Raw genomic sequence first — 20,898 nt, 5'->3', positions numbered from 1 at the left:
ACAATACACAGAGGCAAGCGACATGCCAGCAGTAAGATGTGGCAAAACATGGGCCTAGGCAAGCTAAACCTATTTGCCACCCATGAAATAAAGAGACTGCCTTGTCCAACCAAAGACAACCCTCGCTGGCTTTTTCCTCCCCTTTCTTTCTCTCTCTCTCTGTTGTCTGTAACAGGTTGCTGCTGTGGTTCGCCATGCCGTGCTGTCAGCCATCCAGAGGACAGCTGCCACCGAGAGAACAACTGAGACTCCTGATCACCGACTGCAGGACCTACACCCATCAAGCGCATGTTCGACTCATCCAGCCCCACAAGGCCTACAGAGCACACTACCCCAGCACCGTAGCCCAATACGGCTGGGCAAGTGCCCGATGGACAGAGGACTCCCTCTCTCACGCCAAGGCCAAGGTCGAACACATGTCCAACCAACTTGGGAAAGTGACTGTTACACAATCAGGACTCTTAAGCACCAACTAACACTCAAAACGGTTCCTGGGAGCGTTGCTCGGACCCCTAGCTGCCGCCAGAACTCTGTTCGACACTGGTATGCCAAGTGTCCACACAGCAAACATAGCCACTGTGAAACAGCATGTGGTTGAAATTCAGACTGAACATTCACAGCTAAAAGAGCAACTCACCACGCAGAGTGCATCTTTGCAAACCATCGGCAAGACATTGAGAGGAACGTGGTCATTCTCAACACTCACAGCATCCTGCTGAATCAGACCAGGAACTGCATGAAACCGCTGTTTACTGTCTTCCAGAATGACTTTGCCCAAACTCAGCTGGTTACAGCCCTGATAACAGACATGCTTTGGGAGGTTAACTCCTCAAAAGACAGCCCAGCCACGGGTAGAATCCCACCGTAGTTGAAACCCTTAAGCCTTGTGCTAACTATGCTGGTCTCCGCATATGATCTGGCATTGTACCATCTTCCGAGCAAAGAGTACCAGACAGCACTGGAACTCCCATCCTTCAAGAACTACAACTTCACCTTAGATCCAGAACTGGAACTCTGGATCGAGGAAAGGGGGTCCCAATTCATTGACATTGCTCCGGTCAACACAGCCATCCAAGCACTGTCTCGACTTCCCGTTCTGAACACTTCATCTGCGGTCGTAGGACCTCAGCCGACATTGTGCTGTGCATCTCTACAGGTAATCAGCCACACTCTGACACTATGAGTGGCATTCATTCTGTACAGAAGACTCCACCAGATGCGACACAGCCGAACTCACGAAAGCCGTGCCTGAAGGTCTCAGACGGAATCCCCGGAAAGGGGTGCCAAGTCAGAGACCACGCCAAACCTCATCGAGCTGAATCCTCAGCTTTAAGATCCACCTGCCATCCTACCATCAGGTTCCACCTGCTACCCTACTACCATGGTCCACCTGCTACATGACCATCAGGATTCACCTGCCAGTCGGCCATTGTGATGATTGTCGTCCGATGATGTTCACACAGGGACTTCATCCGACGAAAAGGGGGAATATGTAGCGACTGACCGAATCCTGTTTTCCTTTCACTACTGAACAAATATGAACACATATATGTTTAATTCACAAAACCTTGAATCATGTGAAATGGTGCCCCAATGTCTGCCAGCAGGTCATTGATTAACTCCATTTATGACGCATTGCGCAATCAAGAAACAGGTCCCCGTTGTTCTCAAACCCTCACGTGGTGCACACCAGGGATGGACAATATACCCTAAGGATACACACACACACACACCACACATACCCGCACACAAACGTCCTTTGTGTGCAACTTAGGATAGGAATGTCCTTAATGTATATAACACAGAATTGTATCTAACCTTCCTGTATGCATGCATATCTAATTAGTTTTGTCCTATTCTATAGATGTAATCGGAGACTGGTCTGTAACTTCAAATCTTAAGTGTATTTCTAAAGAAAGATTACCTAACAGTATCATCTTCTGTAACTCTCCCTCTTGCTAGGTCATAAAACTTTATGACCCCCAAAAGGAATTCCAAGGGAATCACAGCTCCCACTTGAATTCTGATAAAGAAAGAGGAATAGACTCTGCAATCTTATATTTTCTATAAGTATAACCACTTAAGAAATGTATAAACATGAATTTGATCTTTCCTAGGTCATAGTAGCTGGTATTATGGCTTTATAGTCATGTGAGTGAACATTAAATGTGTGTAATTCTGCATATGAATGTAACTTTATGTTTCTTCTACTCTTTCCGGCCATTCTTGGTACCTGTTTGACCGTCTTGTTTTGACTAAACAAGTCATACATAGGATATTACAGTAAAATGTATTGTTCTGTGTGTACAATCTTTCTGGCTAGAAATGACAAAATGTTATACCATCTTAAATTATCCTGACAAGACAAAGAAGAACTTTTCCCGCTGGAGATGCTCTAAGATGATTGGTTCAAATACGCGAAGCAGGCGTGAACCCCTCCTCTCTATAAGAGACTGACAAGTTTCTAAGAGAGCACTTTCCCTGTGAGAGGTTTCCGGTCCCATGGCTCCTTAGGGAGCTTTACACTGCGTTTCTTTTCTTTTCCTTTCTTTACTAAGTTTTATTTTCATTCTTCGCCTCTCCCTCCCGATGAACCCACATAGTACTTGACGTCACGTTCTGCAGCATGAGAGGCTGATGCTTTGGCAAAATTGAACTTTTTTTCGCAGGTCTGTAGATGCTGTAGTGGGATTCAAAGCATTTTAAATCGCTCTTAACTGAATTACCGTGGCTCTTTTGCAGAAACGCTAAGCACGGGTATACTTGTTGTTCTGTGGAGTTTCTTTGAACAACTTTTCATTGACTTTTTGCAGCATCGGCTTAGAGCAAGCGCAACAAGCACGCCTTAGTAACAGCCTTCCTTGGTGGGAGGCTGATGCCTTTTAGTTCAAAGTCAAGCCTACGGCATAGCCTATATGCGGCTGTTTACATTTAGAGCCCGCCATTTCTGTTCCATGTGTTTTTCTCCAATTACACAGCCATTTTGGTTATATGGACAAAACAAACGTATCAATGATGTTTTTCGATGACTAGATTAATTTAAAGTTCATGACTCTTTCCCACCTGTTTTGTGTGTAGTCTGCCTCTCTGCTTTCGTACGCAAAGCCTTCGTCGTAGGTCCAGTGCAAAAGCAAGAAGTGGCCTTTTCCCCTTAGGCCACTGGGCCTCTTGCGCACAGTGCTTTGTGTAATTTCAGCCTGAAAGGGCACATGCACGGGCAGGCAAGAATGATTCACTGACAGTCTGACGCACACAAAACCCCACCACAGCTATCCGAAGTTTGTCCGTTCTATGCTAACTCAGATCTTGCGGTCATTATTGCTTTGAACAAACCATCCTTGAATTTGTCGAACATCCAACTTAAATATAGCCCATTAAAGATGACCCAGATGGGACTTGAACTCACAATCTCCAGCTCCGGAGGCTGATGCCTTATCCATTAGGCCACTGGGCCTTGTCTGGAGTTTTTTTTCCTTTGATCAGTAATTTGGCTTCAAGGGGTTTCTAACGCTTAAACAGCTACACTTTCGTATCTCGACGCCAGGTCGTGTTCCGTCTTTGAGATTTGCTTCACTGAATTTGTGGCGCCCTCCCGAAAGACTTAATGTAAAAGAGGCTCGTTGGTCTAGGGGTATGATTCTCGCTTTGGGTGCGAGAGGTCCCGGGTTCAAATCCCGGATGAGCCTGGGGATTTCAGACCAAGCAGCGAGAGCAACAAGGTTGGATCCTTCCTTTTGCAGCACTAAGCCAAACTCAAAATTGTCATGTTTTTGAAACCCTTACTACTGCTTGTGTTCATCTGTACTACAACATAGCCAAGATTCAGCCAGATGACAAGCGCTTATTTCATTGCACAGAACGAACTCAGAATCGCTGCCTGCCAGGGAGTGTGGCTCCCTAACGACAAACGCTTTCTATTAAAACTAGTGCCTTCCCATTCTGTAAGAGGCCAGCATTCAGTGACTCTACAAGTGTACGCAAGTAGCCGAATCTACGAAAGCAGAGAGGAAGACTACACACAAAACAGGTGGGAAAGAGTCATGAACTTTAAATTAATCTAGTCATCGAAAAACATCATTGATACGTTTGTTTTGTCCTAGGGTCCTAGGGTCCCGAGTTCAAATCCCGGACGAGCCCAGCAGTTTCAGAACAAGCAGCCAGTCAGATGACAAGCGTTTATTTCCTGCACAGAACGTACTCTGAATCGCTGCCTGCCCGAGAGTACGGCTCCCTAACGACAAACGCTCTTATTAAAACTAGTCCCTGCTCATTCTGTTTGAGGCCAGCGTTCGGTGACTGTACAAGTGTACGCAAGTAGCCCCATCCAGCGTCAGGCAGGCTCGTTGGTCTAGTGGTATGATTCTCGCTTCGGGTGCTAGAGAGCCCGGCTTCAAATCCCGGACGAGCCCTCTCACCTTTAGTATGAGTTCAAGGGTTCTCTGACTCTGTATGCAATTGCATGTGATACCACAGGATTTTTTTTTTCTTTTTTTAAGCTGGGTGATAAAACAAATTGTGCTCTTCTTGGTGTATGAAAGGCATTGTTTTCCCTTAGAAGTTGACAGAGAAGAAAGCTCATTCTGACGGAGAAGAAAGCTCATTCAGAAGCTCAAGCCCGCTTGAATGAGTCAGTCAGAAACTAGACTTGCTGAAGTTCTCTCTGGAGCTGAGACTCAGTGAGTTGCCCAAAAATCACCCGAAGGGCAATCTGATTATGGAGGAGTTAGCCATGTTGTCCTCCCCACCTCTCAGCCCCCGCCAAAGCATTTATTTTTCTTTATCAACAACTTCATAGTCTGGCCATTTACTGCAACCCACATAGTACTTGACGTCACGTTCTGCAGCATCAGAGGCTGATGCTTTGGCAAAATTGAACTTTTTTCGCAGGTCTGTAGATGCTGTAGTGGGATTCAAAGCATTTTAAATCGCTCTTAACTGAATTACCGTGGCTCTTTTGCAGAAACGCTAAGCACGGGTATACTTGTTGTTCTGTGGAGTTTCTTTGAACAACTTTTCATTGACTTTTTGCAGCATCGGCTTAGAGCAAGCGCAACAAGCACACCCTAGTAACAGCCTCCCTAGGTGGGAGGCTGATGCCTTTTAGTTCAAAGTCAAGCCTACGGCATAGCCTATATGCAGCTGTTTACATTTAGAGCCCGCCATTTCTGTTCCATGTATTTTTCTCCAATTACACAGCCATTTTGGTTATGTGGACAAAACAAACGTATCAATGATGTTTTTCGAAGACTAGATTAATTTAAAGTTCACGACTCTTTCCCACCTGTTTTGTGTGTAGTCTGCCTCTCTGCTTTCGTACGCAAAGCCTTCGTCGTAGGTCCAGTGCAAAAGCAAGAAGTGGCCTTTTCCCGGACGAGCCCTCTCACCTTTAGTATGAGTTCAAGGGTTCTCTGACTCTGTATGCAATTGCATGTGATACCACAGGATTTTCTTTTTCTTTTTTTAAGCTGGGTGATAAAACAAATTGTGCTCTTCTTGGTGTATGAAAGGCATTGTTTTCCCTTAGAAGTTGACAGAGAAGAAAGCTCATTCTGACGGAGAAGAAAGCTCATTCAGAAGCTCAAGCCCGCTTGAATGAGTCCAGTCAGAAGCTAGACTTGCTGAAGTTCTCTCTGGAGCTGAGACTCAGTGAGTTGCCCAAAAATCACCCGAAGGGCAATCTGATTATGGATAAGTTAGCCATGTTGTCCTCCCCACCTCTCAGCCCCCGCCAAAGCATTTACTTTTCTTTATCAACAACTTCATAGTCTGGCCATTTACTGCAACCCACATAGTACTTGACGTCACGTTCTGCAGCATCAGAGGCTGATGCTTTGGCAAAATTGAACTTTTTTCGCAGGTCTGTAGATGCTGTAGTGGGATTCAAAGCATTTTAAATCGCTCTTAACTGAATTACCGTGGCTCTTTTGCAGAAACGCTAAGCACGGGTATACTTGTTGTTCTGTGGAGTTTCTTTGAACAACTTTTCATTGACTTTTTGCAGCATCGGCTTAGAGCAAGCGCAACAAGCACGCCCTAGTAACAGCCTCCCTAGGTGGGAGGCTGATGCCTTTTAGTTCAAAGTCAAGCCTACGGCATAGCCTATATGCGGCTGTTTACATTTAGAGCCCGCCATTTCTGTTCCATGTGTTTTTCTCCAATTACACAGCCATTTTGGTTATATGGACAAAACAAACGTATGAATGATGTTTTTCGATGACTAGATTAATTTAAAGTTCATGACTCTTTCCCACCTGTTTTGTGTGTAGTCTGCCTCTCTGCTTTCGTACGCAAAGCCTTCGTCGTAGGTCCAGTGCAAAAGCAAGAAGGGGCCTTTTCCCCTTAGGCCACTGGGCCTCTTGCGCACAGTGCTTTGTGTAATTTCAGCCTGAAAGGGCACATGCACGGGCAGGCAAGAATGATTCACTGACAGTCTGACGCACACAAAACCCCACCACAGCTATCCGAAGTTTGTCCGTTCTATGCTAACTCAGATCTTGCGGTCATTATTGCTTTGAACAAACCATCCTTGAATTTGTCGAACATCCAACTTAAATATAGCCCATTAAAGACTACCCAGGTGGGACTTGAACTCACAATCTCCAGCTCCGGAGGCTGATGCCTTATCCATTAGGCCACTGGGCCTTGTCTGGAGTTCTTTTTCCTTTGATCAGTAATTTGGCCTCAAGGGGTTTCTAACGCTCAAACAACTACACTTTCGTATCTCGACGCCAGGTCGTGTTCCGTCTTTGAGATGGGCTTCACTGAATTTGTGGCGCCCTACCGAAAGACTTAATGTAAAAGAGGCTCGTTGGTCTAGGGGTATGATTCTCGCTTTGGGTGCGAGTGGTCCCGGGTTCAAATCCCGGACGAGCCCGGGGATTTCAGACCAAGCAGCGAGAGCAACAAGGTTGGATCCTTCCTTTTGCAGCACTGAGCCAAACTCAAAACTGTCATGTTTTTGAAACCCTTACTACTGCTTGTGTTCATCTGTACTACAACATAGCCAAGATTCAGCCAGGTGACAAGCGCTTATTTCCTTGCACAGAACGAACTCAGAATCGCTGCCTGCCAGGGAGTGTGGCTCCCTAACGACAAACGCTTTCTATTAAAACTAGTGCCTTCCCATTCTGTAAGAGGCCAGCATTCAGTGACTCTACAAGTGTACGCAAGTAGCCAAATCTATTGTCAGTCAGGCTCGTTGGTCTAGGGGTATGATTCTTGCTTCGGGTGCTAGAGATCCCGGCTTCAAATCCCGGACGAGCCCTCTCACCTTTAGTATGAGTTCAAGGGTTCTCTGACTCTGTATGCAATTGCATGTGATACCACAGGATTTTTTTTTGCTTTTTTTAAGCTGGGTGATAAAACAAATTGTGCTCTTCTTGGTGTATGAAAGGCATTGTTTTCCCTTAGAAGTTGACAGAGAAGAAAGCTCATTCTGACGGAGAAGAAAGCTCATTCAGAAGCTCAAGCCCGCTTGAATGAGTCAGTCAGAAACTAGACTTGCTGAAGTTCTCTCTGGAGCTGAGACTCAGTGAGTTGCCCAAAAATCACCCGAAGGGCAATCTGATTATGGAGGAGTTAGCCATGTTGTCCTCCCCACCTCTCAGCCCCCGCCAAAGCATTTACTTTTCTTTATCAACAACTTCATAGTCTGGCCATTTACTGCAACCCACATAGTACTTGACGTCACGTTCTGCAGCATCAGAGGCTGATGCTTTGGCAAAATTGAACTTTTTTCGCAGGTCTGTAGATGCTGTAGTGGGATTCAAAGCATTTTAAATCGCTCTTAACTGAATTACCGTGGCTCTTTTGCAGAAACGCTAAACAAGGGTATACTTGTTGTTCTGTGGAGTTTCTTTGAATAACTTTTCATTGACTTTTTGCAGCATCGGCTTAGAGCAAGCGCAACAAGCACGCCCTAGTAACAGCCTCCCTAGGTGGGAGGCTGATGCCTTTTAGTTCAAAGTCAAGCCTACGGCATAGCCTATATGCGGCTGTTTACATTTAGAGCCCGCCATTTCTGTTCCATGTGTTTTTCTCCGATTACACAGCCATTTTGGTTATATGGACAAAACAAACGTATCAATGATGTTTTTCGATGACTAGATTAATTTAAAGTTCATGACTCTTTCCCACCTGTTTTGTGTGCAGTCTGCCTCTCTGCTTTCGTACGCAAAGCCTTCGTCGTAGGTCCAGTGCAAAAGCAAAAAGTGGCCTTTTCCCCTTAGGCCACTGGGCCTCTTGCGCACAGTGCTTTGTGTAATTTCAGCCTGAAAGGGCACATGCACGGGCAGGCAAGAATGATTCACTGACAGTCTGACGCACACAAAACCCCACCACAGCTATTCGAAGTTTGTCCGTTCTATGCTAAATCAGATCTTGCGGTCATTATTGCTTTGAACAAACCATCCTTGAATTTGTCGAACATCCAACTTAAATATAGCCCATTAAAGACGACCCAGGTGGGACTTGAACTCACAATCTCCAGCTCCAGAGGCTGATGCCTTATCCATTAGGCCACTGGGCCTTGTCTGGAGTTCTTTTTCCTTTGATCAGTAATTTGGCTTCAAGGGGTTTCTAACGCTCAAACAACTACACTTTCGTATCTCGACGCCAGGTCGTGTTCCGTCTTTGAGATGGGCTTCACTGAATTTGTGGCGCCCTCCCGAAAGACTTAATGTAAAAGAGGCTCGTTGGTCTAGGGGTATGAATCTCGCTTTGGGTGCGAGAGGTCCCGGGCTCAAATCCCGGACGAGCCCGGGGATTTCAGACCAAGCAGCGAGAGCAACAAGGTTGGATCCTTCCTTTTGCAGCACTGAGCCAAACTCAAAACTGTCATGTTTTTGAAACCCTTACTACTGCTTTGTGTTCATCTGTACTACAACATAGCCAAGATTCAGCCAGATGACAAGCGCTTATTTCCTTGCACAGAACGAACTCAGAATCGCTGCCTGCCAGGGAGTGTGGCTCCCTAACGACAAACGCTTTCTATTAAAACTAGTGCCTACCCATTCTGTAAGAGGCCAGCATTCAGTGACTCTACAAGTGTACGCAAGTAGCCGAATCTATTGTCAGTCAGGCTCGTTGGTCTAGGGGTATGATTCTCGCTTCGGGTGCTAGAGATCCCGGCTTCAAATCCCGGACGAGCCCTCTCACCTTTAGTATGAGTTCAAGGGTTCTCTGACTCTGTATGCAATTGTATGTGATACCAGAGGATTTTTTTTTTGCTTTTTTTAAGCTGGGTGATAAAACAAATTGTGCTCTTCTTGGTGTATGAAAGGCATTGTTTTCCCTTAGAAGTTGACAGAGAAGAAAGCTCATTCTGACGGAGAAGAAAGCTCATTCAGAAGCTCAAGCCCGCTTGAATGAGTCAGTCAGAAACTAGACTTGCTGAAGTTCTCTCTGGAGCTGAGACTCAGTGAGTTGCCCAAAAATCACCCGAAGGGCAATCTGATTATGGAGGAGTTAGCCATGTTGTCCTCCCCACCTCTCAGCCCCCGCCAAAGCATTTACTTTTCTTTATCAACAACTTCATAGTCTGGCCATTTACTGCAACCCACATAGTACTTGACGTCACGTTCTGCAGCATCAGAGGCTGATGCTTTGGCAAAATTGAACTTTTTTCGCAGGTCTGTAGATGCTGTAGTGGGATTCAAAGCATTTTAAATCGCTCTTAACTGAATTACCGTGGCTCTTTTGCAGAAACGCTAAGCACGGGTATACTTGTTGTTCTGTGGAGTTTCTTTGAACAACTTTTCATTGACTTTTTGCAGCATCAGCTTAGAGCAAGCGCAACAAGCACGCCCTAGTAACAGCCTCCCTAGGTGGGAGGCTGATGCCTTTTAGTTCAAAGTCAAGCCTACGGCATAGCCTATATGCGGCTGTTTACATTTAGAGCCCGCCATTTCTGTTCCATGTGTTTTTCTCCAATTACACAGCCATTTTGGTTATATGGACAAAACAAACGTATCAATGATGTTTTTCGATGACTAGATTAATTTAAAGTTCATGACTCTTTCCCACCTGTTTTGTGTGCAGTCTGCCTCTCTGCTTTCGTACGCAAAGCCTTCGTCGTAGGTCCAGTGCAAAAGCAAGAAGTGGCCTTTTCCCCTTAGGCCACTGGGCCTCTTGCGCACAGTGCTTTGTGTAATTTCAGCCTGAAAGGGCACATGCACGGGCAGGCAAGAATGATTCACTGACAGTCTGATGCACACAAAACCCCACCACAGCTATTCGAAGTTTGTCCGTTCTATGCTAACTCAGATCTTGCGGTCATTATTGCTTTGAACAAACCATCCTTGAATTTGTCGAACATCCAACTTAAATATAGCCCATTAAAGACGACCCAGGTGGGACTTGAACTCACAATCTCCAGCTCCGGAGGCTGATGCCTTATCCATTAGGCCACTGGGCCTTGTCTGGAGTTCTTTTTCCTTTGATCAGTAATTTGGCTTCAAGGGGTTTCTAACGCTCAAACAGCTACACTTTCGTATCTCGACGCCAGGTCGTGTTCCGTCTTTGAGATGGGCTTCACTGAATTTGTGGCGCCCTCCCGAAAGACTTAATGTAAAAGAGGCTCGTTGGTCTAGGGGTATGATTCTCGGTTTGGGTGCGAGAGGTCCCGGGTTCAAATAACGGACGAGCCCGGGGATTTCAGACCAAGCAGCTAGAGCAACAAGGTTGGATCCTTCCTTTTGCAGCACTGAGCCAAACTCAAAACTGTCATGTTTTTGAAACCCTTACTACTGCTTGTGTTCATCTGTACTACAACATAGCCAAGATTCAGCCAGATGACAAGCGCTTATTTCCTTGCACAGAACGAACTCAGAATCGCTGCCTGCCAGGGAGTGTGGCTCCCTAACGACAAACGCTTTCTATTAAAACTAGTGCCTTCCCATTCTGTAAGAGGCCAGCATTCAGTGACTCTACAACTGTACGCAAGTAGCCGAATCTATTGTCAGTCAGGCTCGTTGGTCTAGGGGTATGATTCTCGCTTCGGGTGCGAGAGATCCGGGTTCAAATCCCGGACGAGCCCAGCAGTTTCAGAACAAGCAGCCAGTCAGATGACAAGCGTTTATTTCCTGCACAGAATGTACTCTGAATCGCTGCCTGCCAGAGAGTACGGCTCCCTAACGACAAACGCTCTTATTAAAACTAGTCCCTGCTCATTCTGTTTGAGGCCAGCGTTCGGTGACTGTACAAGTGTACGCAAGTAGCCCCATCCAGCGTCAGGCAGGCTCGTTGGTCTAGTGGTATGATTCTCGCTTCGGGTGCTAGAGATCCCGGCTTCAAATCCCGGGTGAGCCCTCTCACCTTTAGTATGAGTTCAAGGGTTCTCTGACTCTGTATGCAATTGCATGTGATACCACAGGATTTTTTTTTTCTTTTTTTAAGCTGGGTGATAAAACAAATTGTGCTCATCTTGGTGTATGAAAGGCATTGTTTTCCCTTAGAAGTTGACAGAGAAGAAAGCTCATTCTGACGGAGAAGAAAGCTCATTCAGAAGCTCAAGCCCGCTTGAATGAGTCAGTCAGAAACTAGACTTGCTGAAGTTCTCTCTGGAGCTGAGACTCAGTGAGTTGCCCAAAAATCACCCGAAGGGCAATCTGATTATGGAGGAGTTAGCCATGTTGTCCTCCCCACCTCTCAGCCCCCGCCAAAGCATTTACTTTTCTTTATCAACAACTTCATAGTCTGGCCATTTACTGCAACCCACATAGTACTTGACGTCACGTTCTGCAGCATCAGAGGCTGATGCTTTGGCAAAATTGAACTTTTTTCGCAGGTCTGTAGATGCTGTAGTGGGATTCAAAGCATTTTAAATCGCTCTTAACTGAATTACCGTGGCTCTTTTGCAGAAACGCTAAGCACGGGTATACATGTTGTTCTGTGGAGTTTCTTTGAACAACTTTTCATTGACTTTTTGCAGCATTGGCTTAGAGCAAGCGCAACAAGCACGCCCTAGTAACAGCCTCCCTAGGTGGGAGGCTGATGCCTTTTAGTTCAAAATCAAGATTACGGCATAGCCTATATGCGGCTGTTTACATTTACAGCCCGCCATTTCTGTTCCATGTGTTTTGCTCCAATTACACAGCCATTTTGGTTATATGGACAAAACAAACGTATCAATGATGTTTTTCGATGACTAGATTAATTTAAAGTTCATGACTCTTTCCCACCTGTTTTGTGTGTAGTCTGCCTCTCTGCTTTCGTACGCAAAGCCTTCGTCGTAGGTCCAGTGCAAAAGCAAGAAGTGGCCTTTTCCCCTTAGGCCACTGGGCCTCTTGCGCACAGTGCTTTGTGTAATTTCAGCCTGAAAGGGCACATGCACGGGCAGGCAAGAATGATTCACTGACAGTCTGACGCACACAAAACCCCACCACAGCTATCCGAAGTTTGTCCGTTCTATGCTAACTCAGATCTTGCGGTCATTATTGCTTTGAACAAACCATCCTTGAATTTGTCGAACATCCAACTTAAATATAGCCCATTAAAGACGACCCAGGTGGGACTTGAACCCACAATCTCCAGCTCCGGAGGCTGATGCCTTATCCATTAGGCCACTGGGCCTTGTCTGGAGTTCTTTTTCCTTTGATCAGTAATTTGGCTTCAAGGGGTTTCTAACGCTCAAACAGCTACACTTTCGTATCTCGACGCCAGGTCGTGTTCCGTCTTTGAGATGGGCTTCACTGAATTTGTGGCGCCCTCCCGAAAGACTTAATGTAAAAGAGGCTCGTTGGTCTAGGGGTATGATTCTCGCTTTGGGTGCGAGAGGTCCCGGGTTCAAATCCCGGACGAGCCCGGGGATTTAAGACCAAGCAGCTAGAGCAACAAGGTTGGATCCTTCCTTTTGCAGCACTGAGCCAAACTCAAAACTGTCATGTTTTTGAAACCCTTACTACTGCTTGTGTTCATCTGTACTACAACATAGCCAAGATTCAGCCAGGTGACAAGCGCTTATTTCCTTGCACAGAACGAACTCAGAATCGCTGCCTGCCAGGGAGTGTGGCTCCCTAACGACAAACGCTTTCTATTAAAACTAGTGCCTTCCCATTCTGTAAGAGGCCAGCATTCAGTGACTCTACAACTGTACGCAAGTAGCCGAATCTATTGTCAGTCAGGCTCGTTGGTCTAGGGGTATGATTCTCGCTTCGGGTGCGAGAGGTCCCGGGTTCAAATCCCGGACGAGCCCAGCAGTTTCAGAACAAGCAGCCAGTCAGATGACAAGCGTTTATTTCCTGCACAGAATGTACTCTGAATCGCTGCCTGCCAGAGAGTACGGCTCCCTAACGACAAACGCTCTTATTAAACCTAGTCCCTGCTCATTCTGTTTGAGGCCAGCGTTCGGTGACTGTACAAGTGTACGCAAGTAGCCCCATCCAGCGTCAGGCAGGCTCGTTGGTCTAGTGGTATGATTCTCGCTTCGGGTGCTAGAGATCCCGGCTTCAAATCCCGGGCGAGCCCTCTCACCTTTAGTATGAGTTCAAGGGTTCTCTGACTCTGTATGCAATTGCATGTGATACCACTGGATTTTTTTTTCTTTTTTTAAGCTGGGTGATAAAACAAATTGTGCTCTTCTTGGTGTATGAAAGGCATTGTTTTCCCTTAGAAGTTGACAGAGAAGAAAGCTCATTCTGACGGAGAAGAAAGCTCATTCAGAAGCTCAAGCCCGCTTGAATGAGTCAGTCAGAAACTAGACTTGCTGAAGTTCTCTCTGGAGCTGAGACTCAGTGAGTTGCCCAAAAATCACCCGAAGGGCAATCTGATTATGGAGGAGTTAGCCATGTTGTCCTCCCCACCTCTCAGCCCCCGCCAAAGCATTTACTTTTCTTTATCATCAACTTCAAAGTCTGGCCATTTACTGCAACCCACATAGTACTTGACGTCACGTTCTGCAGCATCAGAGGCTGATGCTTTGGCAGAAATGAACTTTTTTCGCAGGTCTGTAGATGCTGTAGTGGGATTCAAAGCATTTTAAATCGCTCTTAACTGAATTACCGTGGCTCTTTTGCAGAAACGCTAAGCACGGGTATACTTGTTGTTCTGTGGAGTTTCTTTGAACAACTTTTCATTGACTTTTTGCAGCATCGGCTTAGAGCAAGCGCAACAAGCACGCCCTAGTAACAGCCTCCCTAGGTGGGAGGCTGATGCCTTTTAGTTCAAAGTCAAGCCTACGGCATAGCCTATATGCGGCTGTTTACATTTAGAGCCCGCCATTTCTGTTCCATGTGTTTTGCTCCAATTACACAGCCATTTTGGTTATATGGACAAAACAAACGTATCAATGATGTTTTTCGATGACTAGATTAATTTAAAGTTCATGACTCTTTCCCACCTGTTTTGTGTGTAGTCTGCCTCTCTTCTTTCGTACGCAAAGCCTTCGTCGTAGGTCCAGTGCAAAAGCAAGAAGTGGCCTTTTCCGCACAGTGCTTTGTGTAATTTCAGCCTGAAAGGGCACATGCACGGGCAGGCAAGAATGATTCACTGACAGTCTGACGCACACAAAACCCCACCACAGCTATCCGAAGTTTGTCCGTTCTATGCTAACTCAGATCTTGCAGTCATTATTGCTTTGAACAAACCATCCTTGAATTTGTCGAACATCCAACTTAAATATAGCCCATTAAAGACGACCCAGGTGGGACTTGAACTCACAATCTCCAGCTCCGGAGGCTGATGCCTTATCCATTAGGCCACTGGGCCTTGTCTGGAGTTCTTTTTCCTTTGATCAGTAATTTGGCTTCAAGGGGTTTCTAACGCTCAAACAGCTACACTTTCGTATCTCGACGCCAGGTCTTGTTCCGTCTTTGAGATGGGCTTCACTGAATTTGTGGCGCCCTCCCGAAAGACTTAATGTAAAAGAGGCTCGTTGGTCTAGGGGTATGATTCTCGCTTTGGGTGCGAGAGGTCCCGGGTTCAAATCCCGGATGAGCCCGGGGATTTCAGACCAAGCAGCTAGAGTAACAAGGTTGGATCCTTCCTTTTGCAGCACTGAGCCAAACTCAAAACTGTCATGTTTTTGAAACCCTTACTACTGCTTGTGTTCATCTGTACTACAACATAGCCAAGATTCAGCCAGATGACAAGCGCTTATTTCCTTGCAAAGAACGAACTCAGAATCGCTGCCTGCCAGGGAGTGTGGCTCCCTAACGACAAACGCTTTCTATTAAAACTAGTGCCTTCCCATTCTGTAAGAGGCCAGCATTCAGTGACTCTACAAGTGTACGCAGAGATCCCGGCTTCAAATCCCGGACGAGCCCTCTCACCTTCAGTATGAGTTCAAGGGTTCTCTGACTCTGTATGCAATTGCATGTGATACCACAGGATTTTTTTTTCTTTTTTTAAGCTGGGTGATAAAACAAATTGTGCTCTTCTTGGTGTATGAAAGGCATTGTTTTCCCTTAGAAGTTGACAGAGAAGAAAGCTCATTCTGACGGAGAAGAAAGCTCATTCAGAAGCTCAAGCCCGCTTGAATGAGGTAGTCAATACTAGACTTGCTGAAGTTCTCTCTGGAGCTGAGACTCAGTGAGTTGCCCAAAAATCACCCGAAGGGCAATCTGATTATGGAGGAGTTAGCCATGTTGTCCTCCCCACCTCTCAGCCCCGCCAAAGCATTTACTTTTCTTTATCACCCACTTCATAGTCTGGCCATTTACTGCAACCCACATAGTACTTGACGTCACGTTCTGCAGCATCAGAGGCTGATGCTTTGGCAAAATTGAACTTTTTTCGCCGGTCTGTAGATGCTGTAGTGGGATTCAAAGCATTTTAAATCGCTCTTAACTGAATTACCGTGGCTCTTTTGCAGAAACGCTAAGAACGGGTATACTTGTTGTTCTGTGGAGTTTCTTTGAACAACTTTTCATTTACTTTTTGCAGCATCGGCTTAGAGCAAGCGCAACAAGCACGTCCTAGTAACAGCCTCCCTAGGTGGGAGGCTGGTGCCTTTTAGTTCAAAGTCAAGCCTACGGCATAGCCTATATGCGGCTGTTTACATTTAGAGCCCGCCAGTGGGAACTAGTGCCTTCCCATTCTGTAAGAGGCCAGCATTCAGTGACTCTACAAGTGTACGCAAGTAGTCGAATCTATTGTCAGTCAGGCTCGTTGGTCTAGGGGTATGATTCTCGCTTTGGGTGCGAGAGGTCCTGGGTTCAAATCCCGGACGAGCCCAGCAGATTCAGAACAAGCAGCCAGTCAGATGACAAGCGTTTATTTCTTGCACAGAACGTACTCTGAATCGCTGCCTGCCAGAGAGTACGGCTCCCTAACGACAAACGCTCTTATCAAAACTAGTGCCTGCTCATTCTGTTTGAGGCCAGCGTTCGGTGACTGTACAAGTGTACGCAAGTAGCCCCATCTTCTTTGAACAACTTTGCATTGACTTTTTGCAGCATCGGCTTAGAAAAAGCGCAACAAGCACGCCCTAGTAACAGCCTCCCTAGGTGGGAGGCTGATGCCTTTTAGTTCAAAGTCAAGCCTACGGCATAGCCTATATGCAGCTGTTTACATTTAGAGCCCGCCATTTCTGTTCCATGTATTTTTCTCCAATTACACAGCCATTTTGGTTATATGGACAAAACAAACGTATCAATGATGTTTAGCGATGACTAGATTAATTTAAAGTTCATGACTCTTTCCCACCTGTTTTGTGTGTAGTCTGCCTCTCTGCTTTCGTACGCAAAGCCTTCGTCGTAGGTCCAGTGCAAAAGCAAGAAGTGGCCTTTTCCCGGACGAGCCCTCTCACCTTTAGTATGAGTTCAAGGGTTCTCTGACTCTGTATGCAATTGCATGTGATACCACAGGATTTTTTTTTTTTTTTTAAGCTGGGTGATAAAACAAATTGTGCTCTTCTTGGTGTATGAAAGGCATTGTTTTCCCTTAGAAGTTGACAGAGAAGAAAGCTCATTCTGACGGAGAAGAAAGCTCATTCAGAAGCTCAAGCCCGCTTGAATGAGTCAGTCAGAAACTAGACTTGCTGAAGTTCTCTCTGGAGCTGAGACTCAGTGAGTTGCCCAAAAATCACCCGAAGGGCAATCTGATTATGGAGGAGTTAGCCATGTTGTCCTCCCCACCTCTCAGCCCCCGCCAAAGCATTTACTTTTCTTTATCAACAACTTCATAGTCTGGCCATTTACTGCAACCCACATACACTGGAAAAAAGGCCACTCCAAAAATAAGCAAAAAAAAATTAATACAAGATATTTTTGCTTGTAATAAGCAAAAAAATCTGCCAATGGAACAAGTGAAAATTCTCTTGGTAAGATTTCTTGAAATAAGACATTATATTTAAGCCTTAAAAGATATGAGTGATCTTGAAATTAGCTGGGAAAACTCATTTTTAGCTATATTTTACTAGTATTGTGATGTTTTATGTCTCATAATAAGCTTGTCATGCTCAAAAATAGTATTTTCCCCTCAAAAGTAGCATTTTCTTTTGTCATCCTGTTTGTTTCAAGTGTATTTAACTAATTTTTAGTTCTATAATTGTTACACTGTTCTAGATTTAAGTCACCAACTTGAAATAAGATTGGAAATGGGCATTTTGAGACAAAATGCCTTGAAGTTAGTATTCCTGACTCATATTAGGCAGTGCTTTTTTGCCATAATAAGCCATAATTTACCATCCTGTCATCATCTCAAGTGTATTTACCTTATTGTAAGCTCAACAAAAGTAATACTGTTCTAGATTCAAGACATTTTACCTACTAGATTCAAGACATTAACTACTGTTTACTAGACCGAAAAAGTGAAAAATAGACATGCATTTAACTATTTTTTTTTTGTTTTGTTTTTTAAACAGCAAAAAGTCCCAGAGGACTGCATAAAAGGGAAACAGCTTAATTTTTCTCAACATTTTGGCTCACAGTATTTATGGAACTGCATTATGAAAACATAGTAGAACATTTTATAGATTATAAATGTAAGATCCCTTTACCCTACTCCCACACCTAAACATACCCATTTTATAGACAATATTAAAAGGATAAAACATAATGAACATAATGTGTAGGGAAATGGCAGTTTTATTAACAATAAAGCATCTAAATATAGTTTGAGCCACTAATCCTACCCCTACACCTAACCATTTCTTAAAACTATGTAACTAATGTTACAATTATTAAGAAAAACAACAGACATAACGTTACACGTTTAATCGCAATAATTTATTTAGTGAGAAAATGTCAAAACCAGTACCAAAAGTCGTTCACAGGACGATGTGTCGCAGTCCTCTCTGGCAGTAGGCTATATAATATATTTGTATGAGGTAACGTTACAGAGCAGAATTTAATTTATTAATCCATGAAAACACTAATCCGGTTTCGGTTCGCTGTTCGCTCTCTGAAGGCGTGCGCGATTCTCCTTTTCAAATGTAGTACACCAATTAAACACGGCATGTCGCTATCTGTGACGAAACATGCGAGAGCCAATGAGCGTCTAATATCAGTGCCGTAAAACGTGTCGTAACGCTTCGGGCGCAATTTTTGAATTTGAATTCACCACGAGCGGGGATTTGGCGTTTACGGTCTCTGCTGAGAGAAATTATGAAGATCACTGGATGAAGGGCTGAATTTGGATCTGTTTCTTGCAAACAACACATGGATTCTAAAGATTTGGATTACACCAAGCTAATAAAATTAATGTCTTTTGTGAATTTATGTTGTGTTTTAGTGTATTATGGGTCTATAGGAGAAAAACGCCTTTTGTGTTTCACGATATATATGAGTTTTACATGACAAAAGTATGCAAATGTGTATGGTATTACTCGAAATATATAAAACTCATATAAAATTCATATATAAATCATTTAAATTTCTTATATTGAATTATATGCTAGTCAAATTAAAGTCATATAGAATTCATACACATTTTGTGTCATTTGTTTATGTGTTTCGTACAGATTTCATGTTTCGATGATCAACATCTGATTCACTTATATGCAGTTGGCAGATTCTTAAAGGGATACTCCACTTTAAAAAGAAAATTCTTTCATCATATACTCACCCTCATGTTGTTTTAATCCTTAATGAATTTCTTTCTTCTGCTGAACAGAAAGGAAGATATTTAGAAGAATATCAGTAACCAGACAGTTTCTGGTCTCATTGACTTTCATAGTAGGAAAAAAATATACTATGAAAGTGAATGAGACCAGAAACTGTCTGGTTACTGATATTCTTCTAAATATCTTCCTTTCTGTTCAGCAGAAGAAAGAAATTCATTAAGGATTAAAACAACATGAGGGTGAGTATATGATGAAAATTTTCATTTTAAAGTGGAGTATCCCTTTAAATTGTACAGTGCAGATGCCGGTTAGAGGATTACTGTCAGAATATCACTGATCTTTATGAAGACTGTTAATTTTTCTACAGGATTTGAAAGAGCAGTTGAAAAGCAATGATATTGTAAGATCGTGTATTAATTGTGAACTGTCTGGGCCTGTTGTTTGTGAACAAAATAATAACATATTATTGCAAATGAACAAAGCTGAGTCAAATATGTTTCTAGAACAGTGATTAAAATTGGCTGGAATATGTTTTTGTATATATGACATGAACTCTGGTGGTGATGCACTCTAAAAACATTTAATATGATTTACTCATTTTTTTGGTGAAACATTTTTAAACTTAGAATATTGATTAGATTTTTAAGCAGTGAAAGCAATTACTTACACTGTATTAACTGAGTAAATGTTAGTAAAACAAATTAAATAGATCTGAGTAACTGCATTTGGTACATTCACAAATAAACATGAGTAGAAATAATTACGGGGAAACATTTAAAAACAAATATTTATGAGTAATATAAACTGTGTTTATATGGCAGTAATATTAACTTTTTTATTTCCTCTAAACCTTTGTAAAAATATTCCATACAACCACCGGTATAACTACATGACATTGGCCTTTATTGTCGATTAGTAGCCTAACATTACAGCAAAACAGCATATATTTTATACTATTTTTAACACGTATGCAATATTGCCTACATCTAAACTCATGTAAGAAACATTTCGAAGTAAAAATTAAACATTTAGGCCTAAACATTAAAGTAATTCAAGTGTAATCAACCGGTCTGTTATCCAGTATCCAACGGATCAGCGCTGGTTCGCGTGCCGGAGATGGACTCGCCTCTGCGGGGGAACCTCTAACTTTACACCGCCGTCCTGCGTCACTCACAGCCGAAAGATGCTGCGACGCGACTGACTCCTCAACCTGCCAATAAACAAACAGTGCACAGTTCTGAGGACATTTTATCATCCAAATTAGTTATATTCATTATCTTTAAGAATATAGTCGTGTGTTTTATATGCAAGGCCTTACAATCACGCGAAAAGGCAGGCGCGAGTCGACACTCGTTTGAGGTGAGTAACATTGCGTCTCTGTATTAACATTGAGTCTCTGTATGTTCCTTCGCATTAAATAAAATTATTTAAAGCACATTAATGATTATACAGATAAAATAAAACATACACACCTGAATTCCACAGAGGAAATGCACCAATTATGCGAGGCTGAGGAGAGGAGAACTGTTCTGCACTGGAGAGAGTTCAAACAGCGCGCGCGCCGCTCACTCGACTCAACCGTCGAGTTGTCGTGACGTCAGAGGGTGGGGGAGGGGTGCGTTGTTGTAATCATAGATATCTATGGTTGTAATCATAGACAGTAAAATATGAGTAAACTTAATCAATTTCTTATGCTTGTTAAATATTAATAATATTGATTTTATTTAAGTAATATTTGTGGTTCTTGAAACAGATTAGTTTAATTATCCATTCTCAAATATTGTGATGGAAATTTCACAAATATATTAGCTCAGTGTATTTTAAATAAATAATTGGTTAGTCAAATACTAAATTATTTTAGTGAAAAACTTCAAACTTAAATATAACTGTAAATTTCA

General features: G+C 43.6%; 13 non-coding genes across 13 annotated transcripts; 8 read left to right on the top strand and 5 right to left on the bottom strand.

The window, feature by feature from the left end:
- Positions 1–3,381: 3,381 nt before the first annotated feature.
- Positions 3,382–3,454, bottom strand: trnar-ccg (transfer RNA arginine (anticodon CCG)). Its single transcript has one exon. It is a non-coding gene; the product is annotated as a tRNA-Arg (tRNA).
- A 160-nt stretch (positions 3,455–3,614) lies between these two features.
- Positions 3,615–3,686, top strand: trnap-ugg (transfer RNA proline (anticodon UGG)). The gene has a single exon. It is a non-coding gene; the product is annotated as a tRNA-Pro (tRNA).
- Positions 3,687–6,802: 3,116 nt separating this feature from the next.
- On the top strand, positions 6,803–6,874 carry trnap-ugg (transfer RNA proline (anticodon UGG)). The gene has a single exon. It is a non-coding gene; the product is annotated as a tRNA-Pro (tRNA).
- Positions 6,875–8,454: 1,580 nt separating this feature from the next.
- On the bottom strand, positions 8,455–8,527 carry trnaq-cug (transfer RNA glutamine (anticodon CUG)). Its single transcript has one exon. It is a non-coding gene; the product is annotated as a tRNA-Gln (tRNA).
- A 160-nt stretch (positions 8,528–8,687) lies between these two features.
- Positions 8,688–8,759, top strand: trnap-ugg (transfer RNA proline (anticodon UGG)). The gene has a single exon. It is a non-coding gene; the product is annotated as a tRNA-Pro (tRNA).
- A 1,582-nt stretch (positions 8,760–10,341) lies between these two features.
- Positions 10,342–10,414, bottom strand: trnar-ccg (transfer RNA arginine (anticodon CCG)). The gene has a single exon. It is a non-coding gene; the product is annotated as a tRNA-Arg (tRNA).
- A 550-nt stretch (positions 10,415–10,964) lies between these two features.
- On the top strand, positions 10,965–11,035 carry trnap-cgg (transfer RNA proline (anticodon CGG)). The gene has a single exon. It is a non-coding gene; the product is annotated as a tRNA-Pro (tRNA).
- Positions 11,036–12,497: 1,462 nt separating this feature from the next.
- trnar-ccg (transfer RNA arginine (anticodon CCG)) lies at positions 12,498–12,570 on the bottom strand. Its single transcript has one exon. It is a non-coding gene; the product is annotated as a tRNA-Arg (tRNA).
- Positions 12,571–12,730: 160 nt separating this feature from the next.
- Positions 12,731–12,802, top strand: trnap-ugg (transfer RNA proline (anticodon UGG)). The gene has a single exon. It is a non-coding gene; the product is annotated as a tRNA-Pro (tRNA).
- A 318-nt stretch (positions 12,803–13,120) lies between these two features.
- trnap-cgg (transfer RNA proline (anticodon CGG)) lies at positions 13,121–13,192 on the top strand. The gene has a single exon. It is a non-coding gene; the product is annotated as a tRNA-Pro (tRNA).
- A 1,438-nt stretch (positions 13,193–14,630) lies between these two features.
- trnar-ccg (transfer RNA arginine (anticodon CCG)) lies at positions 14,631–14,703 on the bottom strand. Its single transcript has one exon. It is a non-coding gene; the product is annotated as a tRNA-Arg (tRNA).
- A 160-nt stretch (positions 14,704–14,863) lies between these two features.
- On the top strand, positions 14,864–14,935 carry trnap-ugg (transfer RNA proline (anticodon UGG)). The gene has a single exon. It is a non-coding gene; the product is annotated as a tRNA-Pro (tRNA).
- Positions 14,936–16,098: 1,163 nt separating this feature from the next.
- On the top strand, positions 16,099–16,170 carry trnap-ugg (transfer RNA proline (anticodon UGG)). The gene has a single exon. It is a non-coding gene; the product is annotated as a tRNA-Pro (tRNA).
- Positions 16,171–20,898: the final 4,728 nt, after the last annotated feature.

The sequence above is a fragment of the Siphateles boraxobius genome, unplaced genomic scaffold (genome assembly GCF_051911475.1).
Source record: "Siphateles boraxobius isolate OS27281-9 unplaced genomic scaffold, OSU_SipBor_1 25, whole genome shotgun sequence".
Lineage (NCBI taxonomy): Eukaryota > Metazoa > Chordata > Actinopteri > Cypriniformes > Leuciscidae > Siphateles > Siphateles boraxobius.
Note: the sequence above shows the minus strand (reverse complement) of the source record. Positions and strands in the feature narration are given on the sequence as shown.